At 39.1% G+C, this 16,734-nt stretch overlaps 1 long non-coding RNA gene across 4 annotated transcripts; it reads right to left on the bottom strand.

The window, feature by feature from the left end:
- Positions 1 to 693: 693 nt before the first annotated feature.
- On the bottom strand, positions 694 to 15,581 carry LOC136845847 (uncharacterized). 4 transcript variants are annotated; one of them, XR_010855275.1, is made up of 4 exons: positions 15,453 to 15,581; positions 12,919 to 13,082; positions 10,777 to 10,934; positions 694 to 9,397 (listed from the first exon to the last, which is right to left on the bottom strand). It is a non-coding gene; the product is annotated as an uncharacterized lncRNA (long non-coding RNA). The 4 variants fall into 4 exon arrangements; XR_010855273.1 differs by having other exon boundaries at positions 10,777 to 10,937; XR_010855276.1 differs by having other exon boundaries at positions 10,777 to 10,937; positions 12,919 to 13,077; positions 15,453 to 15,549.
- Between the last annotated feature and the right edge of the window lie 1,153 nt (positions 15,582 to 16,734).

Raw genomic sequence — 16,734 nt, forward strand, 5'->3', positions numbered from 1 at the left:
CTGCATGGGTATATAAGGGGATAAAGTACATTATTTAAGCAGCTTTGAGATTCATTCAAGAATCAATGGATAATGACAGATAAGAACGAAGACATCTGCGAGGAAAGTTGAATATGAAGAATCCCAGTAATATGGGACATGGAAGACTGATGGACAGTTGAAACTGATGAAGTTACAAGAATGAATAAGTGTACAAACTAGTAGTATGGGAGATTATATTCAAAGGTCAGGGGAAATTTGAAAAGTTCGGTCTGTAGCTACAATGAACTTGAATTGTTTGTAAATCATAAGGCACTGAAACCTCTAAATTAATTACAACGAACACTAACACAGGACTTGAAATTGGTTACAATAGTTGAGGTTTAAGCTTCATGAACACTTCGAAGGCTTACTCAGGAAAGCAATATTCCACACCGAGAAGTGGAAACATTAACAACAGTCGTAAATACAGAACCATTGTGGAAAGGATCAAAATACAACCAACATGACAAGAGCCAGGAAGGTTGGGGATAAGGGACACAGTTCTTTCACACTACACTCTGGGTGAAGTGTCTCAATTATTGTACCCTGGACATCAATGAACCGTGTAACTCAGACCTCTAGGGGGAACAGCACCTATTTCAACCCAAATACCAGTAAACCCACTGAGGGATGAAGCAAGGCAAAATGCCCCTACTATGAGGAAACATGCTGTACAAATGAAGGCTACGATACAAGGGAACGACCAGTCGTAGTCTCTTCGCAAAGGCTTTATCCTGTTCAGGATGTATTAACAAAGTGATAGAAAGCTTATAAGTAGCCAATTCTACATGGAAACCTTGCTGTGAAATTCTTAAAAAAAATTATAAATAAATAAAAAAAAATAAAATAAAAAAACACACACAAGTGCAAAGATCTTAAGCAGCAGAGGTCACAAAACATAGGTGCCTACAAGTATGACGGGATTGAATAGCTTAAAAGCAATAACAGGATGAGACAGCTGATGCAACAGCTAAGAATTAGGAGAGGGAAAAGAGACGAAACAAAGCAATGACTTTTCTAGCCACAGATAAGATCCGCAACAACAACACATCATGGAAGGCACCATTAAGAGGGTTACAGATAGTGTGCCACATTTGTTCTACCCTAACAAACCAAACAGGTTAAATACAAAGCCACCTGAAGAGGCAACAGGGTGACTACTAAGGACTAACTGTTGCAAGAAAATAAGGAAAATCAATAACACCTGCAACAAAGACTGACACCAGAATTAAAAGCGAGGGATACAGAAATGGAATTCATTCCCACACTGGAGCACATCCCTCACACTTCTGGAGGATTATGGTTAACTTGTTCCTACAGTACATAAATAAAATGACTATCAGTGCATAAAAACATTCCCAAAAAGCTGAAAACTATTCAAAATAAACAAAACCTAACCAAAAGAAATATACTGTATAGGATTCCCACCAGGAAAAGGTTCACCTGCTGTCTAATGACTTACCACTTGGCTTATATTTGATTATGGTTCCAGAACTTGAGGGTCTATAAAATTACAACAAAAACTGGCATGAAATGGTAGGATTGTTTTTGTAGGTGTCAACAAAAAACATACACACTTTATTCAAATAAAAACTCAAACTTGCGATAAAGAAACAAGCTCAAAATTCATTAACACATACCATTTTTTCATATTTTCAAAATGGACTCATTATCTTCTTATTTGAGATTATAAAGGAAGCAAATTCATGATCACTTTTCAAAGATCTTTACAGTACAATTTTGTGTTTCTTTTCTCATTCTTTCCTGACTCATAATTACTGATTACATGGTACTCACATTGAATAGACAATACAGAAAACATTTTCCAAATACAAATATTTAACGTAACGGAGTACAAATTTTACAAATAATTATGTATTTGGTCACAAACACACAAAGTAGTTATGCATGACGGAATAATGCCAACCAATGATCTTTACTTGAGATAGTTAAGTATGGTCCACAGTACTGTAGTTTTAGAACTGATTTGGTCAGAAAACAATACTTTTGCTATCTAACATATCCTTTACAGATAGATTACCATATAACCAACTTGAGAGAGATACATAATACCATTTAAATTTTATTAATAATCTTGTACAATCCCATTTAAGACAACGTGCATCAAAAACTTCTATGACCAAAACAATTTACAAGTAAATACTTGAAAACAAAACTTTACATCATTTTAATTAGGATAAGGTGGCAAGTTAAAAGCCTTTTCTGAATATTCAGCCTTCCCAGCCTCTAGCAGCCAAAACTTGACTACACTTCACAAAATAAAAATACTTAAATCATCGTACAGTAAAATCAGGGATAGTGATGAATTTCAATTATGCCAGTACCTGGTGCATATAATTATGTACAAAGGTACTCTTCTACCACAATGCCTGCTATTATTACCAATTTTGAATTACTAGTAATTCCAGCATATCACTCTTAACCTGAAAACTTGGAGTTACCTACTGTGCTCACAATTCAGTAGATTTATTTATGTCTGTATGGAAGGGAAAAAGTTTACAGTATATTTAACACTCTATTAAATCTTGTTACTTCCCATGTCATTGTAAGGACTTGCATAATGGTTTATAAATATTATGGGTATGCAATTTAGCCAAAGGTTACAATATGGTGGAGAGAATGAATATATGTAAATATAATCCTATCTATTCATATACTGAACTGCTTACTTTACTGAAATTTCACTATAAAATAGCATTTGCTTATGGACTTGTACCAAAAGATAAATTTTGGTGACCATCAAGGATCGACACTGGACTCTCTGCTTTTTGTCATAGTACTGAATTGAATTGAATATAGAATTTAGGCCAAAGGCCAAGCACTGGGACCTATGACGTCATTCACTCTGAAATGGAAATTGATAGCGAAAGTTTGAACGGTGCAACGGGAGTAAAATCTCGCAGTTGCACTATGAATCAATTGTTACGAGAGGGTGGAAAGTAAGATGGAATAAAGAGAATATGAAATGAAGTACAGTAATAGAAATGAAAGGGGTTGCAGCTAGGGGTTGAGGGAACACTGCAAAGAACCTTACATAATGCCTACAGTGCACAGCACGAGGTGCACTGATGGCACTACCCCACTAAGGGGACTAGTATTGGAAGAGATTTAAATTAATTGCAGAAAAGAGGACTCCCAAAGGTGCTTTAAACAGATGGTAATGCTAACTACAGACTCTGAGGAAAAGGGGTGGGAACACTTACAAGATAGGAGAAAACCATGGAAAAGGGACAACTGAATATCACTGTGATCAAAACTAAGCTTATGGTGACTAGAATGGAAGCAAAGGTAAAAGAACACGCAGGGAAACTGCCATGCAGTTACTGTGGGATTTTAAAAGGTGTAGTATAGATGAAGTCAGTACAGTATGTGACAGGTGGTGTTGTGCAAGGTGCTCAAGATCACGAAACGTATGAATCAAGAAATTTTTGCCGTACAAGAACAAATGGAGAAAAGTGGGAACCTGAGACCCTGATTTGATGGATAAGAATTTCTGTTTTCTTGAACTGCAAAGCAGATGAAATAGCAGAGACAGAGTAGCTACAACACTGACATATGAATGAAAGAGAGAGAGAGAGAGAGAGAGAGAGAGAGAGAGAGAGAGAGAGAGAGAGAGAGAGAGAGAGAGAGAGATGGGCACTAACAAGGAAAATTGAGATTTTTAAGAGGTGTAATCAAAGAATTACAATAAATGGCTGAAGAATGGTGGCAATACTGTATTATGAATGAGGGACTGGTGAACAGAAAGCCTTAAAAGGCTGGAAAAAGACAGATTTCAAAAACTGATATGGTTTGGATATTTGATGAGAAAGGATATGGAAAAGAGGGTCAGGAAAGTAGTAAACATGGTAGCAGAATGGTGAAACCTGTAGGAAGGCCCTGGATACCATGGAGAAGAGGGATGGATATAAAAATAGACCTGACTCGACCTTTGGCAGAAAGAGCACAAGACAGCAAAATGGAGAGAAATAGTATTATGACTGTATTAAAGGTCAGGTTAGTAATGGAAGACTATATATATACAAACAATTACAGTACATGCACCAGATATTAACCTGCTGGTAATCAATAATTATTACTTTTACTTATACTGTATAACAGCAATGCATTTTCATTAGTGCAAAAAGCTTTTGTAACTACTGTGGTGGGGAAGGCTGAACACTTGTACAGTACAAAGCTTTAAAATAACAACCTTGTCTTAATATGGGTCTGCATACATATACAATGTATTTGGTAGTTTTGCTCTGGACCTTTAATTAAGTGACTGCTGTCAACTGATTGATTTAATAAAAGTAATGTTGCTTTATTCTTGCTCTTTCCCCAACTTCCCTCTATAATTTACTTTTTAATTACTTTACGTATACTATCATCTGATGTGATTAACATTTTACCTCTATTACACTGATCTGTTCTCATATGTTTATTTCCTCTACTAGTACAGGGAAATTTATTCATTAAATAAATCATGAAAAAATATAGTAATGATCTTAAGGCCTAAGGCCATTTCCTTGTCTTCTACAATCAAGGTATTCTTGCCAACTTTCAATGTTGTCAGCTGTTCAATAAATTAATCTTTTTATTGTTGTATTCTTCTCCTCCATCACTATTCTTCACCTGTCTGTAAAATTTTGCTATACTTCCTAAATATTACATTATATTCCGTAATTTAACCTTTAACATTTGTTATAATCACTCCATACTTTGCATATTTAACATTTGAGTGATAATTGCTGGTGTAAATAACATTCATACGCATTAATTTAATACACCTTCTGTTTCATGGAAACAAACCTTTTATTTTCACTTATGCCTATATGCACCGTTGACAGCAGACTAACAACAGCTGTTTAACCCTTCTAAAAGTGATGGCTACTGATGACTACAGTCTCTGACAACTGGAGAGTGGCCCCCCAACCCCCAGGCCCCCCCGCTCCCCAAAAAAAACAAAGCAGGAACAAGAAGTGTACTAAACACAGGTGACATTTTTAAATAATAACCTGTAACTACTACAATATTTTGTTCAGATAACAACATTTTGGCATAAAATAAAAAAAACAGAATAAAGGGTAACATAATAAGCAATCTTTATGTCAAAAGATGTATAATAAACAGTAAAAGATGAAATATACTAAAGACCAAGATCTTAATAAGAGAGAGCAAAATACTCAGCAGTGATAGTTCCTCTTATTTCCCCAATTCATAAACACTTCTTGGTAGCTTCCACTCCTAGGCCAACTCTAACAAATAGCACCAACTGCCAGCTGTCTGGATACTAGTATGAATTATTCACTATGTAGAAAAAAACTGGTAACAAGAGTTTCTCACTGACAGGTAATAGTGTAAAATAGTCAAGTACAAAACCTGCTTTCTGATGACAATTCACTAAAGTATTACGCAATGCAGTGCAGTACAGTACCTTCAAGGAAAGAAGGGAGAGAACTGAACATACCCAAAGCAGAATGTCAAATAGAAACACAGCACAGAAAGAGGAAAAGGAAAAACAAAGGAAATAGAACACTGGACTAAGATATAAAAACACAACACCACATGAAATTGACATTATGATAAAACAGTTTTATATTATACTTAGCAAGTAATTACATAGCTGTTAGTTTCACTTGACCGTGGCAGTTCAAAATTTGAAATGAGCGGTAATGCGCTTTTGTTTTAATGTAGGTAACTAGACCCAGCCCACTTTCAGGAAAGAATAGTTACAACAGTGGTAAGAGCTCAATTCGTTTGTACCCTATGTCCATGAGAGGGGAGGTGGGAGGGCTTTGATCATGTAGTTACTTGGTAAGTATATAAAAAACTACTTTATCATAAAAATGTCGTTTTTATATAAGTAACTTAACAAGTAACTACATAGCTGAATGCCACATTGACAGGTGGTGGGATGCATGGACATGTTCTACCCAAAAAACACTCAGTAAAGGAGACGAATTTGAAATAGAAAAGTAGCTACCATTGGTGTAATGCTTGTTGTAACTTTACTTGGCGATAGAGCTGCAGCAGGAAGATACTGCCTCTGGTTGGTGCTCATCTCAACCTGTGGCGAAGCGGCAGTAAAGACAAAAGTCGTCTCTACTTCGGTGGGAGAACCTTGCAGTCGAGGAATACTGTACTCTGAAGGCTGACAAGGTCTTACATAATAAATGCACTTGCCCTGGGCACAGTACAGTGAATACAACCAGAAATTTGTTACCACGCAGTATTAAAAACAAAACCATCACCCAGCCATTAAAAACAATGACTGGTAGGTACTCCAGGCACATGGTGACACGGGGCTTCCCAAAACTCTGCATCCTTTAACAATGCAAGGAGATAGAGGAATGGAAGGAATACCCGCTATCCTTCTTCCCCCAATACCATGCCAGCCAAGGCCAATGTATCTAACATACTGCAATTATTATAGATTGTCTCCACAACAAAAAAATAATGGGAGGTGAACACTGATTCTGACTTCCATTGACTGAAGAATCATGGAAAGCGACAAGTTCTTCTTAAAAACCAACGAAGTGGCGACTGCTCTAATTTTATGAGCTTTAACTTTAAAAACAGGAAGATCTTGAATCTTCAAGCGTGACTCGGAAATAACACACTCTCTAAAAAGAAAGCCAAGGCGTTCTTAGATATACAGTAAGTCGTGAGTGGTTCTTCACCAACACCATAGATTCTGAGAAGGACCTCTAATCCCCTTGGTCCTAGCCAAGTAGTACTTAAGTGCTCTAACTGGGTTAAGAGTTCTCTCCTGGTCTGCTGGCCCAAGGATACAGTAATTAAACTCTTGATCGTGAACAAACGAGGCCAGGGGTCGGATGGGGTTTCGTTCTTTGCCAGGAATGCAAGCGTGAATGAGCAGACTGCATCTTCCTGCGAAAAACCCACTAGCTCACTAAAGGCACGTAATTCGCTGATCCTCTTTGACATAGCTAAAGCAACTAAAAAGTGTCTTCCTGGTTAAATTTCTCAGCGATAAAGAGTGAAGTTGAAGGGGCTCAAATGGACTGCCAGACAGCCATTTGAGGACAACATCTAGATTCCAGTTGACTGACATAGACTTCTCTTGCTTAGAAGTGTCTAGGGACTTAATTAGATCGCTTATGTCTTGATTAGCAGACAAATTGAGACCTCAATGTCTAAACACAGAGTTCAGCATACAGTAGACCTATAACCTCTGACTGTAGAGGTGGCCAAGCCCTGAGAGGACTTCAGAAACATTAAAAAATCAGCCATCTGTGCTACTGAGGTTTTAGAAGACAATAACCCACGTCTTCGGCACCAGTCACGAAAGACTGTCCACTTCGCCTGGTAGACACTAGCAGAAGACTGACGTCTGCACCTGGCGATTGCTTATGCAGCTTTTCTTGAAAAACCAGCCAGGACACTGGGTGATCTGATACTATTACATTTGGACATTGGGCGTTCGGACACTGTGCACTCGGACATGGGCGCTTTGCAGAACACTTGGACACTATAAGTTTGGAAACTGGGTGCTTGGACAACTTGGATGACGAATGCCATGTCAAAGACTGCCTCTCCATCACAACTCACTCGGGACTGGACGATGGACACTTGGACATTGGGCGCTTTGACACAGAACACTTGGTCACCTTATGCTCGGACACTGGGTGCTCAGCCACTGGGCCTTCAGACAACTTGGATGAGGAATGCTGCGTCAAAGACTGTCTCTCTGGCATGGAAATATCATGTACAACCCACTCAGGACTAACCTAAACTGCAGGAGGGAAGAGAACTATGCTCTTGTTCTCTAGGAAGCTTACGGGGAAGCGAGCTCAGCAGAAGGAGCATGCTTTTTCAATGGCCTTGATACTTTGAAAAGCGTTTACATCCCGATCCGCACTGGCGTCCGGATCACTGGATGACGGAGCATGAACATCTGCATGGACACCTCTCCAAAGGAGAACCACAGGGTCCTGGGTTTGATCAGACTCGGTTGAGGGGGCAACTACCCGTGGGAAAACCCGACTGGCCTCCCTTAGACCTTTGGTTTGTCCTACCAGGTTTGGGGAGTTTGACACTGAGTTTGTCTAGGAGCATCGGTGGGACGAGAGGTCACCTCCTCCACTGACACTGCACTTGCACCAACACTGATTACACTTACCTGGTCCATAAGGGCCTTAACCAAAGACCCGATTTGGGCTAGTGTTAACAAGCAAACCACACTTTTGGCCAATTCTAGCTTCTGGGCTGGCGATGGCATCAGGTTCGGAAGAATGGGAGCCAGATAGCGGAGTTTGAGGAAAAGTCGAAGGCTGGTGATAGGGGAGAAGCAGTCACAGGTGTAGCAGGATCAGGCTGAACAGCACTACCCAATTTCGGAGTGGAAACCTAACTAGCTAAACCTCTAGCCTTGGCTCTAGCAGCCGCCTTTCTCTGTCAGTCTTTCTGGAGTTTATTGAATTGCGCATCCAAAACTTTCCATTTACCCTGATCCAGTCTTTGTGTTTGTCACATTTAAGTTGAAACAAGCAAATTTGACCTCTACAATGGCAACACAAAGTGTGCAAGTCATACTTAGCACAAGTAAGTCTAGTATTACAGCCTTTGCTGCAATACCTAATATTTGACAAGCTACAGTCCGACATACTATACCAAAATTAGTCACAATGGAACTGGCTAAGCTAGCACGCAACCAACAAGACTGAATACTTCACCAGCGGCAAAGGATACAACCATCCAGAAACACTCAAATCTTAGCTGCTCAACCAAACGTCATTCAGTTGACTGGCAGAAACGAATTGAGCTCTTAGGCATTGTTGTACCTATTCTTCCCCAAAAGTTGGGGGGTCTAGTTACCTACACTAAAGCAATAGCATGTTACCCCGAATTTCAAATTTTGAGCTGCCGCGGTTAAGTGGAACTAATAGCTGTGTAGTTACTTGGTAAGTTACTTATATAAAAATATACAACTCAGATAAGTTACTTATATAAAAATATACAACTCAGCTATGTATAAAGGAGTTTCTACTAGCAGACAATAAAAAATAAAGTACGGACTCTTGAAGATCCCTTGTGATGGGTGAGTAAAGTGAAGAAAAAATAAAACAGTACTATGAACACATGTTCAATATGCACAAGAGAGAGACAGAACTCACACCAACAGAGATCTAATCCTTTGCTAACCATAATTATTTTTTCATGCATCTGGCTTGTCTGCTTATAGGAGACAAGGCATAAGTGAAAATAAAAAGGTTCAAAAAAAAAAAAAAAAAAAAAAAAAAAAACTTTCTAATTCATTCTTGAAATGGTAGATGGTTGGGGTCCTCTTCTGATTCTTTGATGGTAGTCCGGTCCACAATGAGAGACTACTGTAATATGCTGCCGACATTACCTGGAATCATGAGAACAGAGTTTAGCAAAAAGCATGAACCTGTTAACCTGACACTTATAAAAGAATCCTGGCTTCAAACTTTAAAAACTTAGCTAGCTAACCATAGTACTTTCAACAAATTCAAATTAATTTAGAACTTATCAAAAGATGACTATAACAACTTATGATTCTCATACTGGAGTTGATTCAGACTGAGCATTTTAATCATTACAATTAAACCTTTTGTCATAAAACTAACATCTAGTAAGAACTTCACATCACAGAGATAATGTTAGAATTCAGCCCTTCATGTATCTGCAACATCTGTTTTGGAAAAAGTTAGTTGTGTTTATAAACAAATACTCCATTGGATCTCCTTTCCTCAACCTCTACACTGTATTTTTAAATTTCACCAATTCTTCAAGCCCATGAATTTGATATCTACAAACAATTTTGAATTCAATTCAGTGTCACTTACAATTCCCAATCAGGTCAAAGAACTTTATTTTTATGTTAACATTCTGAAGTTATATTTTATCAATTCTTTCTTTTCTCAATACTATATGATCACATACCAAAACCTATCCTAAGGGGTCAGTTGCTTTGGTAAGTCATCTCCAACTAGTGTATTTCTATTGAAAGTTTCTTCCTCCACTAAACCTTTCCTTTCCAAATCCTCCTTCACTTGATCATGACATTTAATCCTCCCTTCCCACTTGACCTTCTGCCCCTGATAGGTTCCACCCAAGCCCTTTTCACTTCTTCCTCTTCACTCATCCTCACCTCATGCCCATATCATCTACACCTTGATTCTTGTACTGCATCACATTGGTAATCTTGGTTACCATAGTACTTTTAATCTCTTCATTTTTCACCCTCCCATATACAGCAGTGTCCCCAAAATCCTTGCTTCTGTTCAATCCAGCTCCATTCCTCTTTTGTTCTTAATGCCCTTGCTTCTGAACCATACACCATCACTGGTCTGATTACATTTCCCAAAAGCTGCTTTTATCCTGCTTTCAATCTAAGATTCACAACCTCCCCCTGCACTTAAAGCAGATCCCAAGTATCTGAATTTCTCCGCTTGTTTTGAATCAAGACCTATCCTATCCGGCCCTAGCTTGCTGGAAACCAAACCTCAGTTTTACCCCTATTTACCTTCATACTGTATCACCCAATTCAAGAGATTCCTGCCACTCTCTTACCTTTCTTTGTTACTCTTTAGTCTAAGCCTTAATCACAAGATCAACTGAGTATAACAATTTGTATGGATTTTCATTCCCAATCCATTCATTCTATACAAACAGAAAGGAGAAGACTTGATTGCTTTTCCAAAGTTCTTTAACTGCTTGCTATGCTATAATCGATCTACATTCTTTCAAAAGTGCAATTTAACTTACCTCTAGTATGTCCAGGCAATGGAATGACCAAGCCAAACCTCATCACTTCATGAGAAATAGGTCAAGTCAAATTCCCAACATCAAATAATGACAAAGGATGGAACACTGCCTTCAAGTACATACGGTGTTGTTTTGAAACATCCCAAAAAACCAGGAAACTACTGAAAAGAGAAATAGAATTGGTTATCCGGTCACAAGAAATTTGTGGTTGCTCGTTTTACCTCACCATAAAGTTTCACAATTATTTTCATCAATTTTTTATTATTATTATTCAGTAGATGAAACCTATTCATAATGAACAAGCCCATAGAGGCCACTGACTTGAAATTCAACCTTTCAAAGAATATGGTGTTCATGAGGAAGAAGTAAGAGGAATAAAAATACAGAACAGAGAGATCCCACTTATTAAACAAGAAAAAATTATTAATAGATAAATATATAAAAATTTATTAAAATGCAAGAGGAATATTGTGGACACCCCCTATTCGCAGATTTTTCTGTGGAACATATATACCGCATTATTCGCAGAAAAATCAACTATTCGCAGTATTTTTCATGGATAAATATTCATTAATTACTGTATTTTCATGACTAAAAGCATTTTTTGTAATGAAACTATAAAAATACTCAGATTTTTTAGAGTTTTGTTTTTGGTGTTTGAACTATCAAAATAGGTAGTTACAAGCATTTTTAGAAGGGTGTCAAGTATTCATGGATTTTGGCTATTCACAAATAAAGGGAGTTGCTGTAGTATTAGGGTATGCATTCCCCACAACACTTGTTCTATACCCTTTCGTTTCAAGTACGTTAACACAGTTTAATAAGATCAGATAAGTCCTGATTCGAAGAAAGATCCAGGACCCTATGTCTGAATACCGAGCTCAACATGGCTCTGTAACCCTTAATAGTATTAGAAGCTAAGCCCCTAGAAGTTCTCAGAAACAACAAAAAAAATCAGCAATCTCTGTCACAAATGTTTTAGAAGAGATATGATTTCTTTCAAACCAAGTGTGGAAAATAGCCCACTTGTTTTGGTCGACATTGGACAATGACTGTCACCTGCATTTTGAGATAGCTTCTGAAGTTGCTCTCGAAAAGCCTTTGGCCCTGAGGACCTTCTTGACAGTTTGAATCCTGTCAGAGCTAGCATAGATAACCCCTGATGGAATCACATGAGATGGGGTTGTCTGAGAAGTTTGTGTTTTTGAGGGAGCAATCTTGGGAAGTCGGATAGGAGACTATCAGGTCCGGGAACCATTCCCTTAGTGGCCAAAAAGGGGCTATGAGGATCATCGAGGCATTCTTTTGAGATCAGAACTTGTTTATAACTTCATTTATCATCCCAAAGGGATGGAAGGCATACAGATTCTTGTAGAATCAGTCTAGAAGCATGGCATCTGTTGCTCATGCTGAGTGATCCATTACTGATGAACAATAAAGCAGAAGACAAGTTTCCAAAGGTCTAAGCAGACCAATGGATCCAAAGTCCATTCTGTGGATATCACTTGGTTACCACAACTTAGTTGGTCTGCTAAAACATTCATTTTGCCTTGTACAAGCTACTACTCTTGTCTGGTTCTGATGAGCCCAGAGAAGGTCCCTCGCCACCTCGCAAAGGGAGAAAGAATGAGTTCCACCTTGCTTGCTGATATAGGACAGGGCGATCGTATTGTCTGAGTGTAATGCAACAATCTTGTCTCGGACTTCTGATGCGAAGGCTTAAAATCCCAGACTGACTGTTTTCAGTTCTCTAACATTTATATGCCAGCTCTTCTGTTCTTGTGACCCCATTCCAGAAACTTCCTTGTCCCTAAAGAGAGCTCCCCAACCTAAATCAGACGCATCTACATAGAAGCTCAGGTCAGGCTTCTGAGGAAAAAGGGACTTCCCTTCTAGCAACCTGTCTTCAGACCTCCACCATAGCACGTGCTTCTTGATGTCCTGGGTTACCTGAAAAATGAACGAGTCCTGATGTTTCTTTCTGTCCTAGTTGTCTCTGAGATAAAATTGAAGTACTCTCATGTGAAGCCTCCCCCGGGAGACAAACTTGGGGCTATTTGGGAACAACAGACACAGGTTCCGCCAATGAAAAAAAACCTAACCTATCCCAGAATGCCAAGCACTGACCGACCCAAACCTTACCTTTCTAACCTGACTTAGGGTGCTGCACCCAGATCTTGAATGGGGGGACTTTACCCCCAACTGGACTGCCCCCAAAGTAGCACTACGCATCGAGAACATGGACAAAGCTTCCGCTCGGCTCAGAGGTAGTGTCAGCATCTACTCTCATCATTCAGCAAACTACTCTGAATAATATCTTGATTTCAATTAAAAATGTCCTAGATTTGGTTAGGTCATAAGGAACTGGAACCCTAGGTTGTTCAAGGTTAAGTTACAACATATCCCCCATATTTCACTTGTTCTGCACTGGATATAATGGGGGTCATGGATGTTGTAAGCCAAGTAGGTTACATATTTCAAAGGGAGTAGTAGGCTATTAGGCTATGACCTAACAAGACATAACTCAACCTAAGCTAAACCTCGGATGCGTGCCCTAACCTGGACAGTTAAGTTACTTATCAGGTAGACTTTGGCACGCTGAACAATTTTTATTCTATGCAGTTTTTCATTTGGAGTCATTGTTAATAAGCTATAGGCACGTCCCGTGGACTGAAAAACTAACCAACAGCTGCACGAAGACATGGTTTATTAATAAAACATTTTGAATGAACAATATAGAAGATGCTATATACCATATATAATAAAGTAGACTAGCCTAATTAGCCTTTCTAGCCTACATGAAATATAGCCTAAGCGTTTCATTTGTTGCATTCAACCAATCATAATTAAGCTACTGACTGGGCTACTCTAGCATAAACATTAGCTCCACGTCGGGTATTTCCTCTAAAACTACCTTTGCCTATACAGTAGTATTTTGGTTGCTTATCAAGAATTTACAGTTTTTTTTTGTTGGTCAACAATAATTAGGCCTAATTTGTAATCAACCTCAGAACTGATTGTTTTTGTATGCTGGCGATCCAGGAATCCTATCATATATGCGCAGTGTTATAGGGGACCTTTTGGTAAATAGTGGTTTGGTATTTTTATATATTAGCCCCGCGCCTGTTTTTACCTTTTCAACTGGTTTTTTCTACACTTTTAGGGGTTCTGATACTGGCGGTGCATCTGTTGTCGGCCAAATGGAATGTCCCTTCGCCATGTTTAGTACTGGCCCAGGGGGGGTTGGGTACCCATACGTTAACAAGTTATTGCACTTGCCGGACGGGATATGAACCGTTCGAAACAGACGTACCCGTGTTCTGTCTTGTGAAGATCGCGTATGGAAACCCCTTGTTGGATGGACTTCGGGGGTTAATTACAGGTTAATTTGACTCGAGCGCCAAAAATGAATGGTAAATTCATAATTAGCAACCAAAAAACTGTAGAAACAGTCAAGTTATAGTGCCATCGGCGACGCGGAGCTACCCTATAGTTCTACCAGTGGTTTCCTTTGCTGGGGGGTACAGGGGGCAGAGGCACCGCCCCGGCTAAGTAACATGGTTCCTACGTTAAGTTAGGTTAGTATGGTTCCTTGGTAATTCTATATATTAGCTCTGTGCCTGTTTTTACCTTTCCAACTGGTTTTTTCTGCACTTTTAGGGGTTCTGATACTGGCGGTGTATCTGCTGTCGGCCAATGGAAGGTCCCTCCGCTGTGTTTAGTACTGGCCCGGGGGGGGGGGGGTTTGCCCATACGTTAGCAATTTATTACACTTGCCGCACGGGATATGAACCACTCGAAACAGATGTACCCGTGCTCTGTCTTGTGAAGATCGCATAAGGAAACCCCTTGTTGGATGGACTTCAGGGGTTAATTACAGATTAATTACACTCTAGCACCAAAAATTAAAGGTAAATTCATAATTAGCAACCAAAAAACTGTAGACAAAGTTAAGTTAGAAGGCAGTCACCGCCGCGGAGCTACTATATAGTTCTACCTAGATTTCCTTAGCCAATCCCTACTTGAACATATGGCTCCCCAATGACTTTCGTATTCAAGGAACCGTTCCATACAGTCCGTGTGTTACAAAAACCAGAAAAAGACAGCATGGGCCACGGAAGGTAATTATAAAAGGGCCCATATTAACCTAACCTAAACAGTAGGCCGTGTTGCTTAGCCGGGGTAGTCCCGAACCCAAAGCCCGGGTGTAGGAAACTCCTTTTCAACAAAAGTTCCCCTATGACACTGGGCATGCGCAAGTGCAAAATTATAATCAGTCCTGAGGTTAATTACAAGTTAATTTCCCTTCCTATAGAATTACCGTTACTTACAATCGAGCGACAAGGAATAGGGTAAACGTAAATTTTTTACAAACAACCAATGTACTACAGAAAAAGATTTCCAGGGTAATACCCGACGCGGGTTTAATATTTAGTTCTACCAAATTGGACTTACACCTACAAAATTACAAATAAGGATGAACAAGTTCTATATTACCCATACACCGTCGCATCTGTAATGAGCACTTAATTCGAAAAAAGCCCTAGTTCGACAAGGCAGTTAGGCCCTATATATCGGCAAGCATCTGCGTTATTACGGCCGTTAAATAAGCATAACCGGTGTTATTTGAGACCGGATTATTAAATTAATATGTAACAATTAAAACGCCAACATACCTTCATTATGCTGAAATAAAATCGGGTTAAAAGCACAAGCAAGGTCTTCAATAGACCAGGATCCATATTGGCCGGTTGGATAGAGTGACCGGCAGGCCAGGTGGCAGTGCTACCAAGTACCAAGACCAGGCTCTTGGTCAGTGTTGCCAACTCGACTTGACAGTAAAGCATTAAGAGTGGATCGCAATGGCTCTAAAAAGGCGTTAGACTTTTTAATTAATGCAATAAAAAGGCGCCAAATAAAAAATAAACAGTAATTAATAAAGCTTATGCTGTACTTACGTGTACTGATCATCATAAAGATTATAGACGTGGTTCTGCTAAATTTAGAAGTCTTCTAACATTCCAATAAAGTCGTCATCTGCAGCTTCATTGTCAGAAGCTTCAAGACTTCCAATTTTCTTGACAACATCACTTGGAAGCTCACATTGATAGCAACATTACCCCCGCCTCTTCAATCCATATTTAATGGCAAGAATACTATTTAATGTAGAAATCCACTTTCCTTAAAAAGTGCTAAAAAAGGCGCCAGCGCCAAACGAAAATTCTAGGGCGCCGAAATAATTGAAAGCGTGCCAAATCTAGCGCGAAAAGCGCTAAATTGGCAACACTGCTCTTGGTGCTGCTCGTTCGTTTTCCGTTTCAAAAATTCCCCGTTTTCTTCCTAAAGGGCTGGACACACGATCAGTATTACTGTCATTATTTTGTGTACTGTCAGTACTACTGACGGTGTGTGCGTCATACTGAGGTACCATCAGTACCACAACATGGTTACTGACTTCAAAATCTAGTCATCAGTATTTGGGCGGGCATTATATTACTGATGGTGTGTTCGCTGTACTGTCATTCCCACCAGTACTAACCATTGCAACTGCTGTGGTAGTTACAATGGCAGGAAAGGAAGAAGGGAAAATGGATCTTCAGGATTTTATTCTAATTTATTATATCGTCGCTTACCAGAGTTGTGGGATATTCAGAGTGATAATTATATGAAAAGAGACATGTTTTCTCTTTATTCCCCATTTTACTAGAACGCAATAGCGACAACCTCTCGATGTCGGTCACTGAATGTAATGACACTCCACTCAGTAATAAATACTGAAAGTGTGTTTAGTGTACTGACAGTACCAAAATAATGGCTATTTTTAATGACAGTAATAATGATCGTGTGTACGGCCCTTAAGGTAAACAAAGGTCAGTATTGAGTACTAAATGGTATGTATGTTCGGAGTGATGAAAAATGACAAATACAAGGTTTAAAGTATTTTTTATTATTTATTTC

Source organism: Macrobrachium rosenbergii, chromosome 14 (genome assembly GCF_040412425.1).
Source record: "Macrobrachium rosenbergii isolate ZJJX-2024 chromosome 14, ASM4041242v1, whole genome shotgun sequence".
Classification (NCBI taxonomy): Eukaryota; Metazoa; Arthropoda; class Malacostraca; order Decapoda; family Palaemonidae; genus Macrobrachium; species Macrobrachium rosenbergii.